Raw genomic sequence first — 26,852 nt, forward strand, 5'->3', positions numbered from 1 at the left:
AGGCCAAGGCGCATCTGAAAGGAAGAAATCTTGGCCCAAATCTGACTCTCAAAGTAAACTCTGAGAACACCATGATAACTTCCCTGGCTTGCTAACCACTTTGGGAAATTGCTTCTCTGTTTTAACCTGCAGAAAACCTGGCAGGTGGTGGACATTCTCCAAGAGGTCACTTCTAAGTAGGACATCCAAGCAATTTGTCGTTCACGTAAAGTTGGGCCGAGCTGGAATAAACCCTTCTGGGATCAACAGTTTAAAAATGTTTTATGGAAGGCTCCGACGGGCTCCAAAAACCAAGTAGGACATGTTGAGATTCTTCCAAGCAATATAGTGGTACCTGTACTTACAAACTTAATTCGTTCTGTGACCAGGTTCTTAAGTAGAAAAGTTTGTGAGAAGAAGCAATTTTTCCCATTTGGAATCAATGTGAAAGCAAATATTGCGTGCGATTGGGGAAACCACAGGGAGGCTGGAGGCCCTGTTTCCTCCCAGGAGATTCCTAGAGAGGCCCCATGGAGGCTTCTTCCTGCCTTTCCCGGCCCTGTTTCCTTCTAGAGGCCGGGGGGGCATGATAGCAGCATACAGGTATTTCTTTCTTTCTTTATTATTTATTAATGAGATTTGTATGCAGACCCTCTCCGCAGACTCGGTACTTAAGGGGTTGCCAAGGAGGGGGAGGTCATGTTGTTTTCCAGGGCATCAGAGGGTCAGACCAGGAGCAATGGATGGAAACTGAGCAAGGAGAGATTCAAATCTGGAAATAAGGAAGAACTTTCTGACGGTGAGAGCGATCGACCAGTGGAACGGCCTGCCAGTGGAGCTTGTGAATGCCCCATCACTCGACAAATTCAAAAGGAAATTGGATTGCCATCTGGCTGGGGTGGTGTAGGGTTTCCTGCTTGAGCAGGTCCTTGCAAGGTCCCTTATTTATTTATTTATTTATTTTGTCCAATACACAATAATACACAATGAATGTTATAGAGGATATAGTAGAGAAGAAATACGAGATATAGGAGAGACTATAGGACAGGGGACGGAAGGCACTCTAGTGCGTTTATGTACGCCCCTTACTGACCTCTTAGGAATCTGGAGAGGTCAACCGTGGATAGTCTAAGGGTAAAATGTTGGGGGTTAGGGGATGATACTACAGAGTCCGGTAATGAGTTCCACGCTTCGACAACCCGATTACTAAAGTCATATTTTTTACAGTCAAGTTTGGAGCGGTTAATATTAAGCTTGAATCTGTTGTGTGCTCCTGTGTTGTTGTGGTTGAAGCTGAAGTAGTCTTGGACAGGCAGGACATTGCAGCATACAATCTTGTGGGCAATACTTAGACCATGTTTAAGGCGTCGTGGTTCTAAGCTTTCAACTCTAATAATAAATAAATAAAGCACATTGCAATTCGCGCGCTTCCAAAACAGTGGAGAAGTTAAGTCGATTTCACCGCTGCCAAGTGGTCCTTGAAACTTTATTCCCCAAGCCTTTTAATTGTGTCTTTGCCATTTTCATCCGTCTCTTTAATGAGATTGTCATTCTTCCACCTTTTGAGACTTCTCCACTATCACCCTATCAGCTTATACCGCGTTCTCGCGTAGGGCCTGTGGGGACCGCTAGTGTCAGTCAAATTATCATCACTTGTCACAAAACCTAAAGGTGAAATGCTCAGCTGCGTGTCTGTCCTTCAATGTATCTGGTAATATTTTTTTTTTTGGAGTTCTGAACAGTTTCTGCTGTTTTCTTCTTCACTGCGAATGGCTGCAGTTTGAGGCTCTTCAATGCCGACTGAAGAGATGGGAAGCATTTGAAATATGGATTTACAGGCAGCCGTTACATATAAGTTGGGTGGACAAAAAGCAGAAATGAGGTGGTGATAAGGAAAAATGAAGAAGAAGATGATGAAGGAGATGAAGCAGAAGAGGAAAAGAAGAAGAAGAGGAGGGGGAGGAAGAGGAGGAGGAGGAGGAGGAGGAGGAGGAGATGATGATTTAAACAGTCTAAAGACAGGCTACAAAAATGGTGGAAGGTCTTAAACATAAAACCTATCAGGAAAGACTTCATGAACTCCACCTGTCTAGTCTGGAGGACAGAAGGGAAAAGGGGGACATGATCGAAACATTTAAATATGTTAAAGGATTAAATAAGGTTCAGGAGGGAAGTGTTTTTAATAGGAAAGTGAACCCAAGAACAAGGGGACACAATCTGAGGTTAAATGGGGGAAAGATCAGAAGCAACGTGAGAAAATATTATTTTACTGTAAGAGTAGTAGATGTTTGTGACAAACGTCCAACAGACGTGGTTGGTAAATCCACAGTAACTGAATTGAAACATGTTGGGGATAAAGATAGATCCATCCTAAGATAAAATGCAGGAAATAGTACAAGGGCAGAGTAGATGGACCAGGAGGTCTTTTTCTGCCCTCAATCTTCTATGTTTCAAAATAGTACAAGGGCAGAGTAGAAGGGCAAGGAGGTCTTTTTCTGCCCTCAATCTTCTGTTTCGAAGAAGAAGAAGAAGAAGAAGAAGAAGAAGAAGAAGAAGAAGAAGAAGAAGAAGAAGAAGAAGAAGAAGAAGAAGAAGAAGAAGAGTGATCCACAACTTTTCTGGTACCGATCCATGGTCCGGACTCATCTTCCTGCAGAGGGTTTTTAGAAACGTCAATATAAACACCACAAATATAAAGATGTATCTTGAATTCGATGTCCTTTTCTGTAAATACGTTAAGCCCCCGACGCTAAGGCTTCACCGTCTATCAACCGGCATGCGATATTTAAAACGCAGAACGCAAGGATCATCCAGCGAGGTTCCTTTATTACCAGAATGTTCTTATTTTCTTCTCAAACAGGTTGGCGTTAACTACCAGCTCAGTCAATTGGCGAACACACCATAGGGTCAGAAATATTTCAGCTCTTCGCTCTCGGAGATTTGGCTGCCAAATGAGTTCCAGAAAACCCAGTTCTTCTCCACTTTATAGTTAACGCCATCTGCCCAGCAAGCCTGCTACTTGGCTGCTCGGAATTTTAACATGTGCTGGAGCGGGCGTGCATGTTTTCCTGTGCGCTCAAGAGTTCTTCCTTTCTCAGAAACCAAACATGATCGAGTGACACCCCCACCCCCCCAACCGACAGATTGACTGCAAACATGAGCGCGTCGAAGGAATGAAAGGCTCGAGACCTTGGGAAGCCAAGAATTCCTCTGCATTGGAGCGGGGATGGCAAAAAAATGTGTTGCCTCAATTGATTCATCAATATAAATACCTCTCCAACTTCTCCTGTTCTTATAGAAACGATTTCAAGATTATACAGTGGTACCTCTACCTAAGAACGCCTCTACTTACAAACTTTTCTAGATAAGAACTGGTTATTCAAGATTTTTTTGCCTCTTCTCAAGAACCATTTTCCACTTACAAGCCCGAGCCTCCGAAACTGTAACCGGAAAAGGCAGGGAGAAGCCTCTGTGGGGCCTCTCTAGGAATCTCCTGGGAGGAAACAGGGCCAGAAAAGGCAGAGAGAAGCCTCCGGGGGGCCTCTCTAGGAATCTCCTGGGAGGAAACAGGGCCAGAAAAGGCAGGGAGAAGCCTGTTGGATGTAAGTAGTGTATAGGAATACAGTGGTACCTCTACCTAAGAACGCCTCTACTTACAAACTTTTCTAGATAAGAACTGGTTATTCAAGATTTTTTTGCCTCTTCTCAAGAACCATTTTCCACTTACAAGCCCGAGCCTCCGAAACTGTAACCGGAAAAGGCAGGGAGAAGCCTCTGTGGGGCCTTTCTAGGAATCTCCTGGGAGAAAACAGGGCCGGAAAAGGTGGGGGGAAGCCTCCATGGGGCCTCTCTAGGAATCTCCTGGGAGAAAACAGGGCCGGAAAAGGTGGGGAGAAGCCTCCGTGGGGCCTCTCTGGGAATCTCCTGGGAGGAAACAGGGCCAGAAAAAGCAGGGAAAAGCCTCCAGGGGGTCTCTCTAGGAATCTCTTGGGAGAAAACAGGGCCGGAAAAGGCAGGGAGAAGCCTCCATGGGGCCTCTCTTGGGTTTGTAAGTGGAAAAGGGTTCTTGAGAAGAGGCAAAAAAAATCTTGAATACCCGGTTCTTATCTAGAAAACTTTGTAAGTAGAGGCATTTGTAGGTAGAGGAACCACTGTACTTTTTTTTCCCCACTGTAAGTATTGCCTCTGAAGTTCCCAAGCTAGAGACAAATGGAGATACCAGGAACCCCGGATCTTCTGCAGATAATACAGCTGCTCTTCCCATTGAGATATTTACTTAAGAGCAGCCGCCTGAAGCTCACCTATAAAATACGAGTGAGTTACTTGTCCCTCCAAAAGTGTTCCTTGAATCAGCTGAGCCTGGGCAAATTTATTTTTTAGCCTAAATTACAACACATAACGGTTGATAAATTCAAGCTTCCTCGAATTTCCCTGCGCCGCCTCCTTCTCCTCCTGGAGCCAACTCAGGCTTTGTAACATCTTGCATTACCGAATTTTCAGAACTTTGGTTTTGATGGATGTGTGAAAAGAGCCAACTTCCTTTTTTGTCTTTCTGGCAGCTCCTGCTAATCAAGTTTATTGGACGACCTTGAATTCCAGTATTGTATTAGGGAACAACATAATGGATTGCTTTCAACATTTTACAGCCCATCTTCGCCTGACGTAAACAACATTAACTAGGGATTTGTTAAAAGAAAAGAAGTACTGTACAGTCTGTGGCTGGGTATCTGTGTGTGCATCTAAATTGTAGTTAAAATTCATCCGAGTTTTCTTGTTTCTCAAAAATCCAATTTAATCTCAAGGCAGGCCATTTCAAAAGAGCCAGCTGTTCTTCCAAAAGCTTTTGGCCCCATCGCCAGACCCATTTCTATTCTGCTTTTCCTCTAAAGAACCGGTAAGATATATCCATGGGAGTCCATCTTATACTAGTCTTCCAAAGTTAGATGTGAGTCTGTCATCTGCACCTCTATAACTGTCTGGTTTGGTTTTGCAACCCAACAAGACCAACACAGACTTCAGAGGAGAATCAGAACTGCAAAAAAACCCATTCCATTGAGAACCTGTAGACTGCACAAGTCAAAAAGAGGGCAGTTACTCACCCCTCACATCCTGGACATAAACTGTTTCAACTCCTACTCTCAAAATGTCGCTACAGAGCACTGCACACCAAGACAACTAGACACAAGAACAGTTTTCCCCCGAACGCCATCACTCTGCTAAACAAATAATTCCCTCAACGCTGTCAAACTATTTACAAAATCTGCACTACTATTACTACTGGGTCTTTTTCATCATTCCTATCAAACATTTCCTCCCGCTTATGACTGTATGACTGAAACTTTGTATTGTATCCTTAAGATTTTATTAATTTTGATTGTTTCTTCATTGCTTATTTGACCTCTATGACAATCATTAAGTGTTTTACATCATGATTCTTGACAAATGTATATTTTCTTTTATGTGTATTGAGAGCATTTGCACCAAGACAAATTCCTTGTGTGTCCATTCACACTTGGCCAATAAAGAATTCTATTCTATTCTATTCTATTCTGTTCTCTATTCTATTCTATTCTATTCTATATATTGGCCCATGGGTCCTTCATGAGTTTTCAAGCTCATGTCGCATTTGAACCTGGAACTTCTCCATGCTTAGTTTTACACCTGTCCCCCCCCCCCATGCCTTCCATGGTATTATTTTGATAGCCTTTGATATCAATGATGGCATATAAATAGGACTTTTAAGAAAGACCATATGGTTGTCAGCATCTGGACAAGATAGCCCCAATACCTCAACTTTCAGCCTTTCTAAACATCTTCATTTGGTATCAATGTGGCAGCATCTATCTTTCTGTCTCTCCAAGAAAAATAGGGAACATCATTAGCAGTTGGACTTATGTACCACTTCACAGTGGTTTGACAGCCCTCTCTAAATGGTTTTACAGAGTCAGCCTCTTGCCCCCAACAATCTGGGTCCTCATTGTATGACTTCAGTAGGATGGAAGGTTAAGTCAATCTTGACCCAATTGGGATTGAACTCCTGGCTGTGGGCAGAATTATCATGCAATACTGCATTCTAATCACTGGTTAGCAGGGAAGGAAGGAAGGGAGGGAGGAAGGCAGACAGGAAGGAAGGAAGGAAGGAAGGAAGGGAGGAGGGGAGGAAGGGAGGGAGGGAGGAAGGAAGGAAGGCAGGAAGGGAGGGAGGGAGGATGGGAGGGAGGGAGGATGGGAGGGAGGGAGGGAGGGAGGAAGCAAGGAAGGAAGGAAGGAAGGAAGCAAGGAAGGAAGGAAGGAAGGAAGGAAGGAGGGAAGGCAGGCAAGAAGGAAGGAAGGCAGGAAGGCAGACAGGAAGGAAGGAAGGAAGGAGGGAAGGCAGGCAAGAAGGAAGGAAGGAAGCAAGGAAGGAAGGAAGGTAGGAAGGAAGGTAGCAAAGAAGGAAGGAAGGCAGGAAGGAAGGAGGGAAGGCAGGCAAGAAGGAAGGAGGGAAGGCAGGCAACAAGGAAGGAAGGAAGGAAGAAGGGAAGGCAAGAAGGAAGGAAGGCAGGCAGGAAGGCAGGAAGGAAGGAAGGAAGGAAGGAAGGAAGGAAGGTAGCAATCACGTTTAGACTTATATACCGCTTCACAGTTCTTTGTTTTGCACTGTTTGTGCACTGTTTAATTTCCCTCCATCCCGGTTAAGGACTCGTCATCATCCAAATATCTACCCATGATTCAATGATGCAGAAAGCTTGGAATCAACTTAACGGAAGCTCCTTCCGTCTCACAAGGATCCTGGCACGTTTTGTGGGTCACATAAAATAGGAAATAATGGATGAAAAACATACCAGCATTCTGATGAAGAGAAGCTCAATTGAAATCCCTCGTTCGCCAGAGAACATAATTGGGGGGATTTTAAGCAAATGCTGCTTTTCTAGCTAAACGGAACTTTGAGGGCTGTTGTGAGCCTACTCAAAGCATGCAGAAGTGATGGGATAATCACACATGATGACAACAGCCTCGAAAATTACTACATAGTTGACTTCTTTCCCACCTTTCTACTTTGTTTGGCGCCTTGCAAAGGCACTCATTTTAAAAGAAATAATACAACCGGTGAAGAATTGCTTGGAAATTCTTTGAAGTAAGTCAATCAGAAAACAAGCCTCAAACTCGGCGCCGAAAATTCAAGTTATGGGATTAGAGGGCATCAAGCCGAGAAAAAAACCTCACTTTCCTATTCAAGATCATAGTCTTTTCCCAACCTTGAGAACTTAGAACTTCAGTTCCAATAACTGAAATGTGGCAAGTGGGTGGTGAACATATAGGGCAACATCTAAGACCCCAAAGCAAGATTGCCCTACAGGCTTCGAAACAGGTTTAAAGGAAAAATACCTTGGCAGAATCCAAGTGTCATGGAGGCGTCTGTAATATGGTAAATGATTTAGCTTTACTAGATAAATGGTCTAAGCAATGGAAACTGCAGTTTAATGTTTCCAAATGTAAAATAATGCACTTGGGGAAAAGGAATCCTCAATCTGAGTATTGTATTGGCAGTTCAGTGTTGGCAAATACTTCAAAAGAAAAGGATTTAGGGGTAGTGATTTCTGACAGTCTCAAAATGGGTGAACAGTGCAGTCAGGCGGTAGGGAAAGCAAGTAGGATGCTTGGCTGCATAGCTAGAGGTATAACAAGCAGGAAGAGGGAGATTATGATCCCACTATATAGAATGATGGTGAGACCACATTTGGAATACTGTGTTCAGTTCTGGAGACCTCACCTACAAAAAGATATTGACAAAATTGAACGGGTCCAAAGACGGGCTACAAGAATGGTGGAAGGTCTTAAGCATAAAACGTATCAGGAAAGACTTCATGAACTCAATCTGTATAGTCTGGAGGACAGAAGGAAAAGGGGGGACATGATCGAAACATTTAAATATATTAAAGGGTTAAATAAGGTCCAGGAGGGAAGTGTTTTTAATAGGAAAGTGAACACAAGAACAAGGGGACACAATCTGAAGTTAGTTGGGGGAAAGATCAAAAGCAACATGAGAAAATATTATTTTACTGAAAGAGTAGTAGATCCTTGGAACAAACTTCCAGCAGATGTGGTAGATAAATCCACAGTAACTGAATTTAAACATGCCTGGGATAAACATATATCCATCCTAAGATAAAATACAGAAAATAGTATAAGGGCAGACTAGATGGACCATGAGGTCTTTTTCTGCCGTCAGACTTCTATGTTTCTATGTTTCTATGAATTCTACTCAACAAACAAGTGTTTTGAAATATTTCTTTCAATGACGGTGGGGTTCACAAGAAACAGACCGTTCCTACTATTTCCCACCGTTGGCTATGAGAAGGAACCCGAGGCTAAGTCAGGTTTGACAAGATGAAGGAGCTTTATCCTGCCAGCTACACAACAGGGGAAGCTATAAAGTTGTGAAGTTGTTACTCAAGAAAGATGAGACATGGAATGGATGAGAAACAGCACCTGTAGTGAACAGGGTGGGTGGGAATGGTCCAGGGCAGTGATGGTGAACCTTTTATGGATTGTGTGCCAAACGATATTATATTAAGTTGTTAACTTAATCCGACGTAGCTTCTGCTCTGGTAACCTCACACTACTAATCAGAGCATACAAAACTTTTGCCAGACCAATCTGGAATACAGCTCATCTGTCTGGAACTCACACCGCATTTCGGACATAAACATTGTAGAAAATATCCAGAGTTACGAGAAGAGCCCTCCACTCCTCCACTCGGAACAGAATACCCTACGCAACTAGACTTATAATCCTAGGTTTAGAAAGCTTAGAACTACTGTACATCACCTTCCTGTCAGCGACTACTTCAGCTTCAACCACAACAACACACAAGCACACAACAGATACAAACTTAATGCAAACCTCTCTAAACTCGACTGCAGGAAATACGAGCTTAGTAACTGAGTAGTTAATGCATGGAACTCACTACCTGATACCTGTAGTATCATCTGTAGTATCAAAATTGAACGGGTCCAAAGATGGGCTACAAAAATGGTGGAAGGTCTTAAGCATAAAACGTATCAGAAAAGACTTAATGAACTCAATCTGTAGAGTCTGGAGGACAGAAGGAAAAGGGGGGACATGATCGAAACATTTAAATATGTTAAAGGGTTAAATAAGGTCCAGGAGGGAAGTGTTTTTAATAGGAGAGTGAACACAAGAACAAGGGGACACAATCTGAAGTTAGTTGGGGGAAAGATCAAAAGCAACATGAGAAAATATTATTTGACTGAAAGAGTAGTAGATCCTTGGAACAAACTTCCAGCAGATATGGTTGGTAAATCCTCAGTAACTGAATCTAAACATGCCTGGGATAAACATATATCCATTGTAAGATAAAATACAGGAAATAGTATAAGGGCAGATTAAATGGACCATGAGGTCTTTTTCTGCCGTCAGTCTTCTATATTTCTATGTTTCTATCACCTAATCCCCAAAATTTTACCCTTAGACTATTCACTCTTGACCTCTCCCGATTCCTAAGAGGTCAGAAAGGGGCGTGCATAAGTGCACCAGCGTACCTTCCATCCCCTATCCTAGTGTTTCTGTTTTTACTAGTATCATGTATATGAATATTATTATATTATTATTATATTTTTACTAGTATCATGTATACGAATATTATACCACCAATATGTACTTGACAAAACAAGCAAATACATAAAATAAAATAAATAAAGTATTGAAGATTGAAGGTATGTGATTTTGTATGTTGGTAAGGGTGGAGAAAAAAATAATAATAATAAATTACCCTCTCCAAAAACATATTGCTTCCTGGATAATCCCTCCCTTTTCCCTCTGCCTCTTGCTCTCCACTTCCCCAAACCTAACCTAGGAAAGCGTTCTTTTTCCCAATGCAGAATATGTTCACAGCCAATCTACTGACAACGATTAAGGATTGCCACTCGAGCTGACCTATACGACGTCACTGCGAAACCGATCTAAGCTTATTTGCTCAGCAGTAAATCACAGCTGGAAGGAAGAGAAGGACTCATTGCTCTGGTCCAAAGTTGAACCGTAAATAAAAGGACAGAAGAAGCCAGCCTTTCTATCACCCAAGTCCCCCTCGCCCCAGCCCTCCAATCTTTGGCATAAATCTTTCAGGGAAAGGATTTGCGCATCTTATCCATCTGTAGGGTGAGTGACAGGGCAGGAGAGAAAGCAAAATGGGTGAGGCTTCACTTTGAATCTGCCTGGTAAACGCATTGTTAGAATCTAAGAACCTAAGAAGAGCCCTGCTGAATCAGGCCAAAGCCCATCAAGTCCAGCATTCTGTGTCACACAGTGGCCCACCAATTGTCCATGGGGATCTTGAGCAGAAAGAGAAGGCAAGACCCTCCCTTTCCCCTGACCCCCAACAAATGGGACCCAAGGGAATCCTGCCTGCCTCAATAACCACTGATACACTTGGCATCCATGAATCTGTCTAATCCTGCCTTGAAGCTATCAAGGCTGACAGCTGTCATGACCTCTTCTGGAAGGAAATTCCATAAACCAAGGACCCTCTGGGTGAAGAAATATTCCCCTTGATTTGTCCTCGCTTTCTTACCTATGAGCTTTAGGGAGGGCCCCCTCGTCCTAATATTGTGTGACAGAGAAAATAATTTTTCTCTATCCACCTTTTCTATCCCATGCATGGTTTTATACACTTCGATCAAGTCACCCCTTCAACGCCGTCTTTCAAGGTTGAAGAGACCAAGGCGTTGCAACCTGGTATCATAAGGGAGCGGCTAAGGCCTCCAATTTGTGAGCTTTGTCTCTAAGAAAGCAGTTCTCAACCTTTCTAATGCCGTGACCCCTTAATACAGTTCCTCATTTTGTGGTGACCCCCAACCATAAGTCTAGTGTCAATTCTCATTAGCAAATCACTAACATTTCAGGCGATCTGGTCCAAACTGAGAAGAACCCACCCCTGCCTTTTGGAGCACCTTTGGACAATCATTATTATTATTTTTTATTATTTATTAGATTTGTATGCCGCCCCTCTCCGAGGACTCAGAGCGTCTCGCAACAGAATACAATATCAGAAATCCAATATATTAAAAACACATTAAAAACCCATTATTAAAACCATACAACTCAGTCATACCATACACAAATCTACCATAGCCTAGGGGTAACTCAGATATCCCATGCCTGGCGACATAGGTGGGTTTTGAGTAGCTTACAAAAGGCAAGGAGGGTGGGGGTGGTTCTAATCTCCGGGGGGAGTTGATCCCAGAGGGCCAGAGCCACCACAGAGAAGGCTCTTCCCCTGGGTCCCGCCAGACTGGGATGATGGAGAATCTTCATAAGACATAAACTGAAAGAGTATCCACACCACTGAGAAGAAATGAGTCCTCAGCTGAGTGGATTTTATACCTTTTCGTTCCTGGAAATGGGGAGAAATACTAACAAAAGGAAGAGACTCAAATCTCCTGCAAAGTTGTGGACTCGCTCTTTCAGAAGAAGAAAGAGAGAGAGAAAGAGAACAAGGGGGCACAATCTGAAGTTAGTTGGGGGAAAGATCAGAAGCAACATGAGAAAATATTATTTGACTGAAAGAGTAGTAGATCCTTGGAACAAACTTCCAGCAGACGTGGTTGGTAAATCCACAGTCTCTGAATTTAAACATGCCTGGGATAAATATATATCCATCCTAAGATAAAATACAGGAAATAGTATAAGGGCAGACTAGATGGAGCAGGAGGTCTTTTTCTGCCGTCAATCTTCTATATTTCTAAAACTTGGAAAGATTAGCACATTACATCTTGATATCTCCCTCCCAATTATTTCAAAGCACATCTGATTTGTGTTCTTTTGCTGTTGCCGTGATGCATTTTCCTGCCAAATTCACAGCCAGCCACTATAAAAGCCGTATGATTATAAAACATCCTCAAAGGCTGTTAAGATAGAATTTGCCTGAGAAGAAAGAGCAGGAGGAGGACAAAAGAATAAAACCAATCGTTTTCTTCTCTGCGGTGCTCTGAACATGGCTCCATTCTCCCGTTGTTCTCCTCCACCTTCTCCTCCGATGTGAAGGACATTCAATTACATAAAATCAATAAGACTTTTGAGGAAGTTGATTGGGTTATCCAAACTTCATGTCTTCAATTCACGACAGGTCAACAGTATTTTCATATCTGGAAGTGGCAACTGACAATCTGATCACTTCTGCCCCAGCGGGAGCCACACCATTGTTTCTCTAAGCTGCCGAGATCCTGCTCTTTGATCATTCCTGTTGTTGTTTTGTGGTTCTTGTTGTTTTCTGAACGTGGAACACAATGAGAAGATAAGCCATTGCAGCTGTGGTATTATGAGCCTATTACAGTGGTACCTCTACTTACGAACTTAATTCGTTCCGTGACCAGGTTCTTAAGTAGAAAATTTTGCAAGAAGAAGCAATTTTTCCCATAGGAATCAATGTAAAAGCAAATAATTGTGATTGGGGAAACCACAGGGAGGGTGGATTCCTAGAGAGGCCCCACGGAGGCTTCTCCTCAACTTTTCTGGCCCTGTTTCCTCTCCGGAGATTCCTAAAGAGGCCCCATTGAGGCTTCTCTCTGCCTTTTCTGGCCCTGTTTCCTCCCAAGAGATTCTTAGAGAGGCCCCATGCAGGTTTCTCCTCACCTTTTCTGGCCCTGTTTCCTCCCAGGAGATTCCTAAAGAGGCCCCACAGAGGCTTCCCCCTGCCTTTTACGGCCCTGTTTCCTCCCAAGAGTTTCCTAGAGAGGCCCCATGCAGGTTTCTCCTCACCTTTTATGGCCCTGTTTCCTCCCAGGAGATTCTTAGAGAGGCCCCAAGGAGGCTTCTCCCTGCCTTTTCCGGTTACAGTTTCGGAGGCTCGGGCTTGTAAGTGGAAAATGGTTCAAAATCTTGAACACCCGGTTCTTATCTAGAAAAGTTTGTAAGTAGAGGCGTTCTTAGGTAGAGGTACCACTGTATTCTTATACACTACTTACATCTGACTTTAAAGGAAGGGCAGAGTGGAGGGGAGAAATGGAAAACGAATAATTTGAAACCATTAGTTTCAAGCCAACTGATGCCAATATCAGAGGGAGGCTCCCTTGGATGATTTTGAAACTAAAAGAGCAGGCTGTACAAATAAAACCATAAGATCTCGTTCCTCCCCAGGCCTCACCTTTAAATCCGGAAGAGCTCTAGCTGTCGAGCAATTGGGTCCCCATCAGAATTATTTCATAACAGGTGGATAAATCTAGAAGAAACGATGCCCTTGAAAATTTGGTTTGCAAGATTCTCTTTCGGCTGTTGTCCTAATTGAACCCCAAGATCCAATAACTCGGGCCTAACTCCCGGCGCTTAAATAATTAATAATTGAGGAACAGAGCATGAAGGAATTTCATACACCTGGCATGACTAGGCTCTGCTATCAAGTGCAGGAAGTCGATATCAGCTCGGAAACATGCTGAGAGTTTATCCCGTAGAGTATAACTTGGCTGCAGAATGGATAAGCATGATGATGAGGAGCAAGAGTCCCAGGTTGGACCAGTTAAGCCAACAGCTTTGATCGAGTCCACCTGTAATGCTAAGTCATAAATTATATACATGGTTTACTTCTGTATACACCTGTACACATTGTTTTTAACTATCAGATTTGTACACATATTGTTATTGTATTGTATTTTGTGAGTCAGCCCGAGTCCTCGGAGAAGGGTGTCATACAAGTCTAATTAATATTATTATTATTATTATTATTATTATTATTATTATTATTATGTCGATATAACACAGCAAACGAGATCACTATGCTGGATTTCGTATTTCATCACCAGTCGAGTGCTTCCCAAGCACCTAGGACTGGGTGATGTAGCGGCAAATAATAATAATAATGATAATGATAATAATAATAATAATAATAATAATAATAATAATAATAATTATTATTATTATTATTATTATTATTATACAAGTCAAAAAGAGGGCGGGGAAAATATTTACTGACCCCTCGCATCCTGGACACAAACTGTTTCAACTCTGACCCTCAAAACGTCGCTACAGAGCCCTGCACACCAAGACCACTGGACATAAGGACATTTTTTTCTCAAACGCCATCACTCTGCTAAACAAATAATTCCCTCAACACTGTCAGACTTTTTTTTACTAAATCTGCACTTCTATTTCTACTAGTTTTTTCTCATCATTCCTATCATCCTTTTCCTCCCACTTAGGACTGTATGACTGTCACTTGTTGCTTGTATCCTAAGATGTTTATTAATATTGATTGTTTCCTCATTGCTTATTTGACCCCTATGACAATCATTAAATGTTGTACCACATGATTCTTGACAAATGTATCTTTTTCTTTGATGTACACTGAGAGCATCTGCACCAAAGACAAATTCCTTGCGTGTCCAATCACACTTGGCCAATAAAAAATTCTATTCTATTCTATTCTATTCTACTCTACTCTACTCACAATACTTCTCTTTATAGGTAAAATTTACTTTCCAAAGGGGAAGTAATTGACCTAGGAAATCCATGTTACATTACCCAATGTAACGTGGAGGTCGCTCTGCATTCATCTCTGTTGACTCTACCATTTCTACAGTTATGTGAAGGTAAAACATAGCTGCCAGAGCTTTGATCCATCTTTCCTCCACTCTTAACTTCCCATTTTAAACTTGCATCCTTTGCTCAAAGTGGTCCCCATGTTTTCCTCCCCTTGCACTCCAGAGTTTCCATTGAGAGCCTACGAAAATAGACTAACAATCCTGGGCCTAGAAAGCCTAGAACTACGGCGCCTAAAACACGATTTGAGTATTGCCCACAAGATCATATGCTGCAACGTCCTACCGGTCAATGACTACTTCAGCTTCAACCGCAACAACACAAGAGCACACAACAGATTCAAACTTAATACGAACCGCTCCAAACTTGACTGTAAAAAATATGATTTCAACAATTGAGTTATTGAAGCGTGGAACTCATTACCGGACTCAATTGTGTCAACCCCTAACCCCCAACACTTCTCCCTTAGACTCTCCACGGTTGACCTCTCCAGCTTCCTAAGAGGCCAGTAAGGGGCGTACATAAGTGCACTGGTGTGCCTTTCGTCCCCTGTCCAATTGTCTTTGCTTTCTTTCACCTATCTTATATATTCTCTCCCTTTCATATATCCTCTCCTCTAAGTTCCCTTTCACCCTCATTTATATTACACCACATGTCTATTTTTCTTCCTATGTATTTGTGTATTGGACAAATGAATAAATAAATAAATAAATAAATAAAAATAAATACAGTGTTACCTTGTCTTACAAACTTAATTGGTTCTGGGACGAGGTTCTTAAGGTGAAAGGTTTGTAAGACAAAACAATGTTTCCCATAGGAATCAATGGAAAAGCGATTAATGCGTCCAAGCCCAAAATTCACCCCTTTTGCCAGCCAAAGCGCCCGTTTTTGTGCTGCTGGGATTCCCCTGAGGGTCCCCTCCATGGGAAACCCCATCTCCGGACTTCCGTTGCCAGCGAAGCACCTGTTTTTGCGCTGCTGGGATTCCCCTGCTGGGATTCCCCTGCAGCATCACAAAAACACGGAAGTCCGGAAGTGGGGTTTCCCATGGAGGGGAGCCTCAGGTGAATCCCAGCAGCACAAAAACGGGTGCTTCGCTGGCAACGGAAGTCCGGAGGTGGGGCATCCCAGTGGCGGCAGTGGGTTTGTAAGGTGAAAATAGTTTGTAAGAAGAGGCAAAAAAATCTTAAACCCCGGGTTTGTATCTCGAAAAGTTTGTATGACGAGGCGTTTGTAAGACGAGGTATCACTGTATAGGGTTGCGCTGTGTAACCAGGAAGGATTCTTTTTGCAAATGCTAACAAACCTGGGGATCTGAACTCGCCCAAACCCACCAAATTCTTTTAACCACGGATGCTTCTCTCTTCTAAGGAAGGCATTGTTCCATCCGACTCATGAGTTCTGGAAAAACTCTTTAATTTCTCTTGAAAGGAAAAGAGAGGAAACGGCCAGAGCTAAGCCTCGGCGAGACACAAAGCTCACGCAACAACCCAGCGATTTGGATTGGGGGGGGGCAGACAAGACACTGCATGAAACAAAGCAAGACGAGGTGTGAAATTCAATCAGGTAAAACGACAGTTTGGTGAAGAGGGGAGAAGGGGGAAACGGAACGAAAAGGCAGCACGGGCAGCCAAAGAAGGGAGCATTTGAGGAGGGGGGTACTTGTAAACCGCTCAGGTCTTGCTGGAGAGACGCTGATCTGGCTCAGAGAAGGGATCAAATGAGGAATTGGTCTGCATTCATTCCATAAACACAAGAGGGCAAAGTCTGTCTCTCCCGGAATATCCTTGAGTTTTATCTGGTCTATCCCAAGCAAAAGCTCTCGGTCTAGAGAGATTCCTGTAATATTGGCACTAAACAATAAAGTACCTCTCTCTCTCTCTCTCTCTCTCTCTCTCTCTCTCTCTCTCTATCTATCTATCTATCTATCTATCTTTCTATCTACCTACCTACCTACCTATCTATCTATCTCTATCTATCTATCTTTCTATCTCTATCTATCTATCTTTCTATCTCTATCTATCTATCTATCTATCTATCTAATCTATCTATCTATCTATCTTTCTATCTTTCTATCTCTATCTATCTTTCTATCTCTATCTATCTATCTATCTATCTCTATCTATCTATCTATCTATCTCTATCTATCTTTCTATCTTTCTATCCATCTCTATCTATCTATCTCTCTCTCTCTATCTATCTATCTATCTATCTATCTATCTATCTATCTATCTATCTATCTATCTTTCTATCATTCTATCTTTCTATCTCTATCTATCTCTATCTATCTATCTATCTATCTATCTATCTGTCTGTCTACAGAGTCTATGGAGAGGGGTGGCATACAAATCTAATAAATAATAATAATAATAATAATAATAATAATTATTATTATTATTATTATTATTATTATTATTATTTTTATTATTATTATTATTACCTACCCACCCACCCACCCACTCTCCTCTCCTCTCTTCTCCTCCCCGTCCCTCCCATCATCTCCTCTCCTCTCTCCTCCTCTCCTCTTTATTCTTCATTCCAATTTCTCTTCTCTTCTCTCCTGTCCTCTCCTCTCCCCTATTTCATTCTACTCTTCTCTTCTCTACTCTACTCTATGAAGAAGAAGTAAGGAGGATCCTGGCACAAGCACTGCCATTTCCCAGAGAGAAGGCAGCCCATGCCTAACTAGATTTTGATACCAAGACCCATCATATGCCAACACTGTGCCGGGTTGATGGGAATTGTAATTCCCAACCCTCCTAAAGGCACCAGCTTGGGGGATACTGATCTATGGAGTCAACGCAGCAACTTGCCCAATAAACAAGAAAATCAGGTTATAGTTTTTCTTCCCTAAGAACACATCAAAGTCGATCGCCTCCAAAAGTATAATTGATATTCCAGTCATCAAACGTATTCTTTTACTTACCCCAATTATGCTATTTATATACTACAGATATAAATTTTCGCTGCTTCGCAGAGCACTTAATAGCACAAAGGGGTTTGCTTTGAATGCCACCTCTCTGTTCTTGTTTAGCATACAGATCATGGAAGACTCGGTCTGAACTCAGATTAAACTTTGGCTTTGAAGCACACAAGACAACCGGCAACTAATTGTGCAGAGATACTCCCCAGTATCTTAAAATTGAATTTTATCTCCTGCGTCTTTGTCTAGATTGTTCCTGGAACTTCTAAAGGGCAGCCTGATTTTGTACCTCCTACAAATTACAATTAAATCGTCGTCTGCCGAGAACCTTGCATTATTATTACCATGGATACTTATCAACATTTATTCCAATAATTTGTGGTAGCCTGACACAAGGTTCTCTCTCGTGTTATCGTAACAGTCAGTTCTCACTGGGTCTCATGTAGCAGGCTCGCCCGTGTTTTTAAAAGCCCGAGTTTTTGAATAAACCACAATTCGCGAAACACATTAAAGCATCAAACAAACCCATCATGGTTAAGGGCATTAGGCCAAACCAAAGTGTGACTGGTTGATCAATCAGCCTGTAATTAGATCAAGGTCACCAAGTAAATTTTGCAATTGTGTTTTGACCTGGAACTCTCTGCAGCTGGCTTCAATATGTAACCAAAGGGTCCAAAGACGGGCTACAAAAATGGTGGAAGGTCTCAAGCATTAAACTTATCAGGAAAGACTTCATGAACTCCATCTGTATAGTCTGGAGGACAGAAGGAAAAGGGGGACATGATCGAAACATTTAAATAAGGTTCAGAAGGGAAGGGTTTTTAATAGGAAAGTGAACACAAGGACAAAGGGGCACAATCTGAGGCTAGTTGGGGGAAATATCAGAAGCAACGTGAGAAAATATTATTTGACTGAAAGAGTAGTAGATGCTTGGAACAAACTTCCAGCAGACATGGTTGGTAAATCCACAGTAACTGAATTTAAACATGCCTGGGATAAACATAGATCCATCCTAAGATAAAATACAGCCTAAAACTTATCAGGAAAGACTTTGTGAACTCCATCTGTCTAGTCTGGAGGACAGAAGGGAAAAGGGGGACATGATTGAAATATTTAAATATGTGAAAGGGTTAAATAAGGTTCAGGAGGGAAGTGTTTTTAACAGGAAAGTGACCAAAAGAACAAGGAGGCACAATCTGAGGTTAGTTGGGGGAAAGATCAGAAGCAGCGTGAGAAAATATTACTTGACTGAAAGAGTAGTAGATCCTTGGAACAAACTTCCAGCAGACGTGGTTGGTTAATCCATGCTAACTGAATTTAAACACACCTGGGATAAACACATATCCATCCTAAGATAAAATACAGGAAATAGTATAAGGGCAGACTAGATGGACCAGGAGGCCTTTGTCTGCCGCCAATCTTCTATGTTTCTAACCGTTACATCCTACTGTTTGAAGGAGTAAAATACAACATACTGGCATCAATACAACATCACTGATAAAAGGGAATATCTGCAGCTCAGGGTTGAAGTATGAAGTCTTTGCTGGTCCCTGAGCTGGGTTGTTTTCTGGCTGACCTTTCATAACCGAACTAGGTAACATCATCCATGCTAGATGGGAGAAGGGCTTGGGTTGGAGTGGCTCCAAGGCAGCAGATGAGCGAGAAGGGAAAAGACCTTCTCGACTAATTCCCTCCTCAACCATCTATACTTGTTAGCGCTAATTTTGCCACTGTTTTAAAAATAAAACACCTGTTTGGATGGATCGCTTCTCAGCAAGCCCTGGAAACGACGCTACGTTTTTCGAGCGATGAGCGGTCCTTAGCCAGATTGGAACAAATTCAATTACCAAGCGCACGAACGCTTTGGGGGAAGTAAATAGCAGAAGAGAAACCCAGACAAGGATTTCAGGGGATGGAACGGAAGAGGCATCTCAGGGTTTTAGACGTTTTGCCCATTTCAGAGGCCCCAGTGTGGACCGTCTCACCTGCTGCTGTTTAGATAAAGAGAAGCAAGATTCGCCTCCAACAAACCGTGGTTTTTTTATTCATTTTTATTTATTCATTTTGATTTGTATGCCGCCCCTCTCCGAAGACTCGGGGTGCTTTACAGCATATCATCTAAAACAATGAAATTACAAAGACAAACCCAATTAATTAAAAGTACATAACCTAAAATCCCAATATAGTGGTACCTGTACTTACAAACTTAATTCGTTCTGTGACCAGGTTCTTAAGTAGAAAGGTTTGTAAGAAGAAGCATTTTTTCCCATAGGAATCAATGTAAAAGCAAATAATGCATGCGATTTGGGAAACCACAAAGAAGGTGGAGGCCCTGTTTCTTCCCAGGAGATTCCTAGAGAGGCCCCATGGAGGCTTCTCCCTGTCTTTTCCGGCCCTGTTTCCTCCCAGGAGATTCCTAGAGAGGCCCCATGGAGGCTTCTCCCTGTCTTTTCCGGCCCTGTTTCCTCCCAGGAGATTCCTAGAGAGGCCCCATGGAGGCTTCTCCCTGTCTTTTCCGGCCCTGTTTCCTCCCAGGAGATTCCTAGAGAGGCCCCACGGCGGCTTCTCCCTACAAACCAGATACATTAGAGCGTATAAAATATTATTTACTTTAGCAAATATCGTGGTCAAGTTAAACAGTCCAGTCATACACAGTCAAATCAGTCAATAACTCTCAATACATTAACAATACTACAAGCCTTACTTGTACAGTTTACAAATACATAAACTATCATCGAACACGTAGTTCTTACTACAGCAGTCACAATGAATCAGCAATACCAAACTGAGAAATAACAGAGAGAATCACGCTTCTGGCTCCCTCTTGTGGTCATCTCCAACACTAACTCTTAAAGCTATAGTGCTTCAATACATACAAGCATTCATGGTTAGTTGTTTATATATTGACAAACCCAACCTCTTATGTACATAGTACCCCTCCCCCTTTTTTCTCCTTTTTTTTCTATTATTACTTTTTTCTTTTAGAGGGAATTGGGTGGGTTCTCTTATTTTTCTCCCTTTGGCACCCAAGTTTTATTTATTTATTTATTTATTCTTTGTCCAATATACAATACATATGGAATGAAATAGACATTAAGTAGTATATATAGGGATAGTAAGTAAAAAAGAAGAGGAGTGGATGAGAGGGAGAGAATATATAGGATATATGAGAAAAGGAAAGGTAATTGGACAGGGGACATTAGGCACATCAGTGCACTTATGTACGCCCCTTACTGGCCTCTTAGGAACCTGGAGAGGTCAATCTTGGAGAGTCTAAGGGAGAAATGTTGGGGGTTGGGAGTAGACACTATAGAGTCCGGTAATGAGTTCCACGCGTCGACAACTCGATTGTTAAAGTCATATTTTTTTACAGTCAAGTTTGGAGCGGTTAATATTAAGTTTGAATCTGTTGCATGCTCTTGTGTTGTTGCGGTTGAAGGTGAAGGACATTGCAGCATATGATCTTATGGGCAATACTTAAATCGTGTTTTAGGCACTGCAATTCTAAGCTTTCAAGACGTAGGATAGTTAGTCTGTTTTCGTAGGGTATTCTGTTTCGAGTGGAGGAGTGAAGGGCTCTTCTGGTGAAATATCTTTGGACGTTTTCGAGAGTGTTGATGTCTGAAATGTGGTGTGGGTTCCAGACAGATGAGCTGTATTCGAGGATGGGTCTGGCATAAGTTTTGTAGGCTCTAGTCAGTAGTGTGAGATTGCCAGAGCAGAAGCTACGTAGGATCAGGTTAACAACTCTGGAAGCCTTTTTGGCGATATAGTTGCAGTGGGCTTTAGCACTTAGGTCATTTGATATTAATATTCCAAGGTCTTTTACTGAATGTGGGTTGGCTGTGAGGGTTTGTTTATTCAGTTCATATATGAGGTTTGGATTCTTTTTGCCGATGTGGAGGGTAGAGCATTTGTTGGTTGATATTTGAAGTTGCCAGGTGTTAGACCAATCTGAAACAAAGTCAAGGTCTTTTTGGAGAGTGAGTGTGTTGTCAGTGGTGTTGAAAAGTTTCACGTCGTCGGCAAAAAGCACACAGTTGCTTGTGATATTATCACAGAGTTGTTAAAACGGAGCTTGACTCCGAATCTGCAGCCAGCAGAAATCCCTGTTGCTTAATGAGGGTGGCATTTTCTTTGGCTGTAAAATAATCAAATCAGAAATAATCAAAAATGATTGTAGCTGCTTCAGTGGCTTCTCCGAAGAGGCCATGCCACAATTAGCCGACACAGTGCACCCAACAGTCACTCTGCGCAAGTAGGCAAATTGTCAGCGTTATAACTGCTTCTGCAGCAAAACAGAAAATTGCCACTTGTTTTGAAAAAAAAGCAAGTTTCTAGTCCCTGTGGGTTCAAAAATAAGACTGATAAAGATGAAAGCAATGCTGGGAATGTTTCCGAACCCGACCAAGGATCCAATGCTCAATCCTCCAACACTGCATAATTTATTTCCTCTTGTAGAAATGCCAAAGATCTCTTTTTAAAAAAAAAAAAGTCAAAACACATCAAATCTACATATTAATATACACGGAGCGAGAATCCTTGATTCAAAAAAAAGGAAATGGGATTCGAGTGGCAAGACTCTGAATTAGCTGGGTGCAACAAAAAATAGTTATTGTGGCTTATTCGCACATCAGCAAGAGTGTGAGATTAATTCTTGGGATACCTTATGGCAGCGGTCCCCAAACTGCCACATGCGGCCCACTGAGGCCATTTATCTGGCCCGCTGGTCTTTTCCAAGGCCGCACTGGAAAAGCAGTGAGAACATCCCCCTCAATCTCATCTCACCCGAGGTAAAGTAAGGCTTGCCGAAAGCCGAGCTGGGCACAACACATACACATACACGCACACACCCGCCTCCTCCTCCTCTTTGAGTTGCTAGCTCCTGTTTTCTGAATGGGGATTGAATGGGAGTCCAGGGTCAGAGGGTGGAGGCTTGTCGTGCAAGTCCTCGGCGGGGAGAGAAGAGGGAAGGTGAAAGAGGGAAAAGAGAGAGAGAGAAGTGGAGAGAAAGAAAGAAAAGGGAAAGAGAAGGGGAAAAGAGCGAGGGAAAGAAGTGGAGAGGAAGGAAGGGGGGAGGGAAGGGAAGGAGGGAAGGAAGGGGAAGAGAGGGAGAGAGAAAGGGAGGGAGGGAGAGAGATAGCAAGAGAGTGAGAAAGACAGAGCAAGAGACAGAAAGAAAGAAAGAGAGAGAGAGAGAGAGAGCAAGTGAGAGAAAGAGAGAAAGAAAGCAAGAGAGGGAGAGAGAGAGAAAGAAATAAGGTATGTGTAGTGAGCATAGGTATCTGTTCACAGGTTTTTTTATAGTCCAGCCCTCCAACAGTCTGAGGGACAGTGAACTGGCCCCCTGTGTAAAAAGTTTGGGTACCTCTGCCTTATGGGAATACGTACGTAACCCTTGGGCTACCGCAATGAATAAGTGCGTAACCCAGTCTTAAGTGAACTCGGCTTTGCTTGGGACTTTGCAAAGGTCTTAAGGACGAAAAATGGTCCTACATCACATCACATCACATCACACGCTCTCTACATGGGGCTACCTTTGAAGAGTGTTCGGAAGCTCCAGATCGTGCAGAATGCAGCTGCGAGAGCAATCATGGGCTTTCCCAAATATGCTCATGTTACTCCAACACTCCGCAGTCTGCATTGGTTGCCGATCAGTTTCCGGTCACAATTCAAAGTGTTGGTCATCACCTATAAAGCCCTTCATGGCACCGGACCAGGGTATCTATGAGACCGCCTTCTGCCGCACGAATCCCAGCGACCGGTTGGGTCCCACAGAGTTGGTCTCCTCCGGGTCCCGTCAACTAAACAATGTCGTTTGGCGGGACCCAGAGGAAGAGCCTTCCCTGTGGCGGCTCCGACCCTCTGGAATCAGCTCCCTCCAGATATTAGAACTGCCCCCACCCTCCTTGCCTTTTGTAAACTCCTTAAAACCCACCTCTGTCGCCAAGCGTGGGGGAACTGAAACATCTCCCCCTGCCTATGTAGTTTTCTGAGTATGATAGGAATGTATGTATGTTTTTTATATATTGGGCTTTCTCGTTTTTTAGACTTTTTAAATGTATTATTGTCATTTTAGATTTTAACTATTAGATTTGTCATTATATATTGTTTTTATCATTGCTGTAAGCAATGGATAAGAGGGGCGGCATACAAATCTAATAAATAATAATAATAATAATAATAATAATAATAATAATAATAATAATAATAATAATTTTCCAGTGGTTTCAACTTTGAACAGTCACTGTTGTGAGTTGAAGATTACTTGTATCTTTGACACTGACTTATTATTTTTATTTATTACTTAGATTTGTATGCCGCCCCTCTCCGAAGACTCGGGGCGGCTTGCAACAGAAATTCAGGTTTTCTGATCAATTTTATTTACCGCTTTCCCTTAATGTGAGTCTTTGGATTTTCTACCCCAATGCAACCCCCCACCACCCCACCACCCCACACACACACACTCAAACAAGCCGTTTTAGCCAACAACCGGGTGACAATTATACTTCATCCTTGTTATCAGTGCAAACCTAATTCAGGATCATCCCTCGGAGTCTCATCTCTTGCAAAAGTCCCCCTTCTTCATCCTTGGGTGATAAAAGTAATTCGCCTTTCATCTTCAACGCTTTGGCAAACAAAACTGCGGTTTGATTTCGGCTGCAATCCCCACATTTTCTTGTCTTTGGAGTTTAGCCGATTGTGAGCCGGCATTTTGCAAAGATCAGGGAAGCCAATTGTAAAAGAGCTCTGTAGAAAGAGCACCGTTGATAGAAACAGGCCGGCTTGCAGTTCTTTGGAGAGGATTCTTAAACAGCCCCTCTCTCTTTCTTTTATTATCAAGAAAGGATTACCGTGTTTTGCAGAGCATAAGACACACCCTTTTCCTCCCTAAAAGAGGCTGATCATTTGGGTGTGTCTTATTGTTCTGCCGGCATATCTCAACCGCCCGTAATTACAGGGTAATTAGTCCAGGAAGACACACACCACACGATAAAAGGAAAAGCCAAAAGTTTTTATAAACAAAAAACAGAAACAGCTCCCTTTTTAAATGTCAAAGGGGTTTTCTGGTACACACAAGGCACAGGTTAAATGCAACCCAATTGCTCACCCAATAACTGGGAAATTGAGTCCAATTCTAAAGTCCAGAGAGTCCACACACACAATCCTGAACAGCAAAAACCATGATCTTGACGAAACAATGAATCAGATAAACTGCCATGAGGCTAAAACACCAGGCTGCACTTTTATCTGTAGCACTAATTACAGCAGCCCACCGAACCACAGGTGGCCTCATTTTCTCTTGTAAAAATCCTTCAGTTGTTGTCTACTATCCATGACTCTACGCATGCGTGGATGTGTCATTAATTCTTGTTCAGAATCCAGGGATGATAGATGACTGATCTCCTCCTGGGCTGTCTGCCAAACTCCCCTCTTCCCTCTCACTCATGCTTTCTTGGTCAGAGGAGACTTTGTTGGCAGATTCTACTGGGAGCAAAACAGGCCTCTGGCATGTGGATGTCTCCCCCACATCCACATCCACATTCCTTGGGAGCTGGGCCAGAGCTAACCACAACATCCTATACTCTGAATTTAGCTTTTTTTTCCAGCCCTAACTAGAAACATAGAAACATAGAAACATAGCTGCTAATGATCTTCCCAGCTCTTACCTTGCAGGCTCTTTCATTGTTTCTCTTTGCAAATAATGTTTTCCAAGCCCTAAGGTTTTTGCAGTGTCTTTTCAATGCTCTAACTTGCTCCAAATCTTTCCAGCCCTAACCAGGTGCTAACAGTTGTCCCAGCTCTTACCGGCTTGCAAGCTCTTTCATTGTTACTCTCGGTGAAGAATGTTTTCCAAGGCCTAAAACTTTGCAGGGTTTTTTCCACTGCTCTACTTGCTCAGACTGTTTCTTTCCAGGTGCTAATGATGTTCCGAGCTCTTACTGGCTTGCAAGTTCTTTCATTGTTACTCTCTACTAATATAGTTTTTTTTAAAGTCCTTAACCAGGGTTTTAATGCAAAGGGTGGGTTTTAAAAGTCCAAATACTCGTTAAATGCAGTAAAAAATATCTTTCCTCTACTTCATGGAAATTCATTTTTCACGGGTGGTGGAATTCCAACTGTTGGTTTCATCTTCGCTGCTTTTAAATCATCCAAAAGTTGAAGCCTGGTGTGTCGAGTCAGTCTGGGAACATCGCCCTGGTTGGACGGTGGAGGCAGAAATGATTCTACTCAGCGGAGTCCGAAAGAGCCAACATAATCTCACTGGTATGTTAAAAAAAAAATGCTTGGCAGCCCTTTCCATCTGGCCAGATTTAGACCTCAAGCGATGGCTGGCATTCCCGAGCAGAAGAGACAATCTGCGGAAAATATTGGCATAGGAATCGCGCCGGTGGGCCAAACAATCAAACAAGGTCCTTATTTATTTACTAACCTTCTGGATGGTGTGAGAGTTGGTTGCATTGGGATGCTAATCAGTTGAAAAGCAGAACTGCAGAGCGAGTGATAAACAACAACAACAAAACCAGTTTTAGTCGCCACGATGCAAAAAGGATGTTGAGACTCTAGAAAGAGTGTGGAGAAGAGCGACAAAGATGATTAGGAGACTGGAGACCAAAACATATGAAGAATGGTTGCAGGAACTGGGCATGGCTAGTTTAGAGAAGAGAAGGACCAGGGGGAGACATGATAGCAGTGTTCCAATATCTCAGGGGTTGCCATAAAGAAGAGTCAACCTATTCTCCAAAGCACCTGAGGGTAGAACAATAGGTTATGACCTATAAAGCCCTTCATCACACCGGACCAGAATATCTCCGGGACTGCCTTCTGCTGCACAAATCCCAGTGGCAGGTTAGGTCCCACAGAGTTGGCCTTCTCCGTGTCCAGTCGACTAAACAATGTCGGCTGGCGGGACCCAGGGGAAGAGCCTTCTCTGTGGTGGCCCCGACCCTCTGGAACCGGCTCCCCCCGGAGATTAGGATTGCCCCCACTCTCCTTGCCTTTCGTAAACTCCTTAAAACCCACCTCTGCCATCAGGCATGGGGGAACTGAGACATCTCCCCTTGCCTATGTATGTATGTATGTATGTACGTACGTACGTACGTACGTACTTACTTACTTACTTACTTACTTACTTACTTACTTACTTACTTACTTACTTACTTACTTATTTATTGGATTTGTATGCCGCCCCTCTCCGTGGACTCGGTTTTATGTATGGTATGTTTGTGTGTATGCTTTTTAAATAATGGGGCTTTTAGACTTTTAATATTAGATTTGTTATTTTAGACTTTTAATATTAGATTTGTTACTGTATATTGTTTTATCAGTGCTGTGAGCAGCCCCGAGTCTGCGGAGAGGGGCGGCATATACAAATCTAATAAATCAAATCAAAGAAGCAATGGGTGGAAACTAAACA

At 42.6% G+C, this 26,852-nt stretch overlaps 1 protein-coding gene across 1 annotated transcript in view; it reads right to left on the reverse strand.

Annotated features, from left to right (window-relative positions):
• GRIK4 (glutamate ionotropic receptor kainate type subunit 4) overlaps nt 1–25,177 on the reverse strand; it is a 313,397-nt gene extending 288,220 nt beyond the window's left edge. Inside the window, exon 1 of the mRNA XM_070765309.1 lies at nt 25,105–25,177. The gene's annotated coding sequence lies outside the window, so the exon portion shown is untranslated. The remainder of the gene's footprint in view (nt 1–25,104) is intronic.
• Between the last annotated feature and the right edge of the window lie 1,675 nt (nt 25,178–26,852).

This window comes from Erythrolamprus reginae, chromosome 12, assembly GCF_031021105.1.
Source record: "Erythrolamprus reginae isolate rEryReg1 chromosome 12, rEryReg1.hap1, whole genome shotgun sequence".
Classification (NCBI taxonomy): domain Eukaryota; kingdom Metazoa; phylum Chordata; class Lepidosauria; order Squamata; family Dipsadidae; genus Erythrolamprus; species Erythrolamprus reginae.